Raw genomic sequence first — 6,000 nt, 5'->3', positions numbered from 1 at the left:
GGATCATTCCAGAATATTACAAAACTCAAACAGTATTAACCTGTAACATAACTGAATATAACTGTAACATAATTGAATCATTCAAGAACATTACAAAACTCAAACAGTATCAACATGTAACATAACTAAACATAACCGTAACATAACTGCAACTGAATCATTCCAGAATATTATAGAACTCAAACAGTATCAACCTGTAACATAACTGAATATAACTGTAATATAACTGTAACTGAATCATTCCAGAATATTATAGAACTCAAACTGAATCATTCCAGAATATTATAGAACTCAAACTGAATCATTCCAGAATATTATAGAACTCAAACAGTATCAACCTGTAACATAACTGGATATAACTGTAATATAACTGAATCATTTCAGAACATTACAGAACTCAAACAGTATCAACTTGTAACATAACTAAACATAACTTAACTGAATCATTCCAGAATATTACAGAACTCAAATAGTATCAACCTGTAACATAACTGAATATAACTCTACATAACTATAACTGAATCATTCCTGAATATTGTAGAACTCAAACTGAATCATTCTAGAACATTACAGAACTCAAACAGTATCAACCTGTAACATAACTGAATATAACTGTAATATAACTGAATCATTCCAGAACATTACAGAACTCAAACAGTATCAACCTGTAGCGTAACCGAACATAACTGCAACTGAATCATTCTAGAACATTACAGAACTCAAACAGTATCAACCTGTAACATAACTGAATATAACTGTAACATAATTAAAACATTCCAGAACATTACAGAACTCAAACAGTATCAACCTGTAACATAACTGTAACATAACTGAATATAACTGTAACTGAATCGTTCTAGAATATTACAGAACTCAAACAGTATCAACCTGTAACTGTAATTGTAGACGTGTTTAATTGTTGGGTTATCTGCTGGATGCTTTTCTTTAACTGCTGCTAAAATAGCATAGGGCTTTGCTTGAGCCGAACTCATATCACGCACAATTATTTTAGATGCGGTACTGAGTCCACTCATCTACCGACTTCCCTCTTCATACACACGTAATGTATGATTGTGCATACCAGTTGACCCAGACTTAGTCTGTATCCCCAACTAGAAAGGTCTGCATGTTGATAGGCTTTAATCTGAAATTTACATCTGCACGCTTTAGTTTTACTTTTTCTTATTAAAGTCTCTTCAGAAGTTCTCAGAACACCTCTATAGTGTTCACCCCGTGAACATCTCAATAGCTTCTGCTTTCCTCCATGTTTGTGCAAAGATATTATTAGCTCAAACCCAGTCTGAATAGCTACCTATTTTTCCCAATCAACAACATCTTGACACGAAGGGAAAACGGTGTCTGTTATGAAACGAGAACTGTAATCAATGCCATCGAGATTCCAATCTTCTAGCGGTTCCTGAATATACCAAAAATGCATAACAATTGTTAATATAGTCTGAAAAAATATAAAAATTTAAGTTTGAATGTGTTTCAGCCCTATTTTAAGGGAAACGGGCAGGCCACCCGTTTCACCACAGGCCGGAATGAGCAGCTCACGCTGCCCATCCCACGGGTGGAACGGGCGGCGCATGCTACCTGTTCCACGGGTAGTTCATTCGTTTGGCCCATGGAACGGGCATCATGCGCCATCTGTTCAGGCAAAAACCATGTAAAAAAAATTAAATTTCAGATTTCGAATTTTTTTAAAATGTAGGATCATAATATTACTGCGTGTTCGAAATCGTCTACTTCAGGAATGCTCGGTTCCATTTTCGTAAAATTCAAATTTTTTGCTCGGGAGAGAAAGGGAGAGAGAGGATTTTGAGTTTTGGATACAAATAATGAAAAGGACGGAAAGGTAAAAGAGAAGGCGGTAATAAGTAATTTGGGGGCAGTGAATAGCAAAACCCAAAATAAAAGGACTACATATGCTGTGCTAAGGAAAGTGTGCTAAACTAACATATAATAAGGAAATATTAATAGAGATATATAATAATAATATCCATAACAAGGTTCTACCTAACCGAACTACACCCACCAAGACATATTTTCTATTGCCGTCCTTACACGTATCTCGACTCACTACTAGAGTGGACAAAATGCCAAATTACCAGGACTTCACATGTCATTTTATAAATAGAAAAAACAGTTGCACAACTAAACGTACATTATTATAAAACTCTAAAATTCTATCACTCTCCATCTTTTTCCTCGACACATCTGCTTATTTAGGCATCAGAGTGAGGTCATCGGATCCCGATCTCTCCTCAGATCATTTTTCCATCTTATTTCAGAAAAGTTTTCACTCAAACCATTATGAGAAGATCCTCCACATATTTTTCCACATAAACTTATATAGGAATAAACATAAGGTGTTTTGCCTTTTCTTTTTTTTTTTTAAAAAAAAAGTGATTGTTTCATTTATAAAAAAGGGTTAATTACAAATAACTACCCTGCGATTTGACCGATTTGCGATATGGTACCTGTGGTATTTTTTTTTACAAACACAACCCTATGGTTGCAAAATTTTACATGTTTTTTTTACTTAGCCAAAGTTGGACGATAATGACTTCAAAATGAACATTTTCAAGAATTAAACTTGTTTGGTATCATATTTACTATGTAACCATATTCTTAATTTTTCAAAATCATCATTTTTAGAGTTTTCTCTCTCTAAAGATTATTTTTCTCTCTCTCATAAAAAAACAACACCTAAATGACCTCAAACCTAAAAAGTTGAAGAATTAAACTTGCTTAAAATATCATTTAACTTTTGAAAATTTTCATTTCGAAGTCATTATATCAAATTCTGATAAAGTGAACTCAAATGCAAAATTTTACAAACCACAGGGTTGCGTTTGCAAAAAAAAAACCCACAGATAAAAGTTTGCAAATCGGCCAAACCACATGGTAGTTATTTGTAATTAACCCTAAAAATAATAATACATCTCGATATAAGAATTAAAATATTACAATCTAAAAGTACATCAAAAAGTTTGAATATGCATCTTCAATATCGTAGATCGTGATAAAGCAATACTAGACAGTATGTGAAACTGGTTTTGTTACAACAGCGAGAAACACACTCCACACATAATCGGCTTCAGACTCTCCTTCTCCATAAATGACTTTATGGTCTTCATTGAGTGAGATCTATCTAAAACCCATAATAATGCTCATATAAGGGGATAGACCACATACTCATATAGGGATAAATACTTCTTATGTAGGGAGAAAGAACAAAAAATTGCAAATAAATGAGAAACTATCAAACTATCGTAGTAGTAGATCGATCATTTTTTTTTGTATAAGGTGCAAATATACCTTTAATGTTGACAACCATAAGCAATTTTACCCGTAACGTCTAAAATGGTGCGATACTACCTTTAATGTTGGCAACCAATAATAATTTTATCCTTAACATTAACAAGTTGTATCAATTTTCAAACATCATTATAACACGAAGAAAAGCATGATAACACTCATATAGGGAGACATACCACATACTCATATAAGGATAAATACTTCTCATGTGGGGAGAAAGAACAAAAAATTACAAATAAATGAGAAACTATCAAAACTATCATAGTAATAGATCGATCAAATTTTATTGGGATAAGGTGCAAAAGTACTTCTAACGTTGACAACCAATAACAGTTTTAACCGTAACGTCTAAAATTGTGCAATTTTACCTCTAACATTTGCAAGTTGGATCAATTTCAGACATTATTATAAAACACAAATATTTTGTTTCTTATTTTGTACAAGTTGCCTACCAGTTGGTTCTAAAAAAAGATTTTACGTTTTTTTATGATTTAATAATAAAATTGAACGTTAATATTTTTAAATTTGACGAAATATTTGGATTTTTTTGTCTAACTCGTATAAAATACAATATAATTTTTTTTTATTCTTTTCACATATATTCATATGGCTGTGATCTGTTTCTAATGATTGATAAAACACACATACATGTAAAGTGTAGATGATACGATTCATGATTGAGAAGACAATTCGATGAATTGTGTCTAAAATTGACTAAACTTGTCAATATTATTGGTAAATGTGTTCTTTACAATTAATTGCTCCTGATTGTCAATATTATGAGTATTTTTTTTCGAAAAGAATGCATTTAATAAGCCTCAACCGGGCAATCAATGTTAAGTACAGATTGTAAAAAAGACGGAACAACATCAAAAAACATGGGACAAGAATAAGAACGAGATGACTTCGCTAAAGAGTGAGCCACCCCATTCGCTTGTCGCCTTGCAAAACAAACAGAATAATTGTTGTTAAGAAGAAGAGAACGACAATAGGACACCAACGAACCAAACTCCGATACATCGTCAGCTTTGGAATTAATCGCATCGACCACAGATTTCGCATCCGACACAAAAACCACCTGGCTAAATCCTTCTTCTGTCACCCATTTTAATGCCGAAAAAAGTGCCAACGCCTCACACTCTTGCACCGACGGTAATCCAACCACAGTTGCGGTTCTTGCTGCAACAAACCTTCCATCCTTGTCTCTTAAAACGGCGCCCAACCCAACCTGCATGGTATCCCCAAAACAGGCCGCATCCACATTACATTTTAGACCTAAGGACGGCTTCCGCCACTGAACTTCAGATAGACCCACTGCTGCTCCCAAAACACCACACCTTACAGCAGCTCTCGCCTTTCTCCAGTCCCTCAAAACCTCGGCAGCCACAGTAATAGTCTGGAATGAGCTTTCCACTACATTCTGCCACAACTTTTTATTTCTGCTTCTCCATAAACTCCACAATATCATTAGGAATTTCTCCCTATTAATTCTGGATAAAACAGTCATAGCAGCAAATATAAAATCCAAAAAACTATCAGCCGCTTCCGCCAAAGGTTGCAAAAGCAACAATAAACCCGCATCCCGCCAAACACTAACAGCAAAAGGACATAAGATGAATAGGTGCCAAGCATCTTCAAGATCACTACCACATACAACACACCTATCTTCCGGAATCAATAATCCTTTCCTGCACAAATTAAAACGCAATGGCACACAATTTCTACCAAGACGCCAAACAAAAAATCTGACTTTGTACGGAATATTTGCCATCCAAATTTTATCCCAATCACCCATAACAATCAGATGATTATTTGGAGCCACCACCTCCATTGCCAATGCGTAAGCACTCTTCACCGTATACAAACCCGTCTTGCTTTCATTCCAAATTGGACTATCCGATGCAATTCCAAGCCGAGGAGGAAGTTTCAGAATTTCCTTAACGTCTCTCTCCAAAAATAGCTCTCTTAACAACTCAACATCCCAATCAGAAGTTCCATGAATAAACAAATCACTAACCTTCAAATCTTCAAGGGCATTAATGATTGGCGATTCCACCTTCAACTTTCCTTTATCACGGAGCCAAGGATCATTCCAAACATTAATGGATTTTCCATCTCCAATCTTCCACCTAAAACCTTCATTTAGCAACAGTTGAGAGCACCAAAGACTCCTCCATACAAAACTCGGGGAATTACCCAAACGAGCTTGAAGAAAATCCCCACCAGGGAAATATTTTGCTTTGAAAATTCTACTTACAAGAGAATTTGGGTTTGACAACATATGCCATCCATGCAATATTATGAGTATTTTTACACCTTATCTCCATATTTTTTTTATTCAATTAAGAAAAAACAAAGTAAAGCCATAACTTAACTTCCAGTTAAAAGGTTAAAAATTGAAAGAAAACCTAAAACTTAAATGAATAATGCTCTATTCTTTATCGCTGAAAAATTAAACTGAATGCTACTGAATACTGATTTTTTTTTTAATCAAATACTGAACTTAACTGAATACTACTGAGCTTACCGAACTTAACAATAATGATGATATTAGACTTTAAAATAATTTTAATGGTAATATTAGACATTAATAAACTTATAATAATAATAACGGTTCTAATAATAATAATAATAATAATAATAATAATAACAATAATAAATAAATATATTATTAAA

Source organism: Euphorbia lathyris, chromosome 8, assembly GCF_963576675.1.
Source record: "Euphorbia lathyris chromosome 8, ddEupLath1.1, whole genome shotgun sequence".
Lineage (NCBI taxonomy): Eukaryota > Viridiplantae > Streptophyta > Magnoliopsida > Malpighiales > Euphorbiaceae > Euphorbia > Euphorbia lathyris.
The sequence above is the reverse complement of the archived record's forward strand: the minus strand, read 5'-3'. Positions refer to the sequence as shown.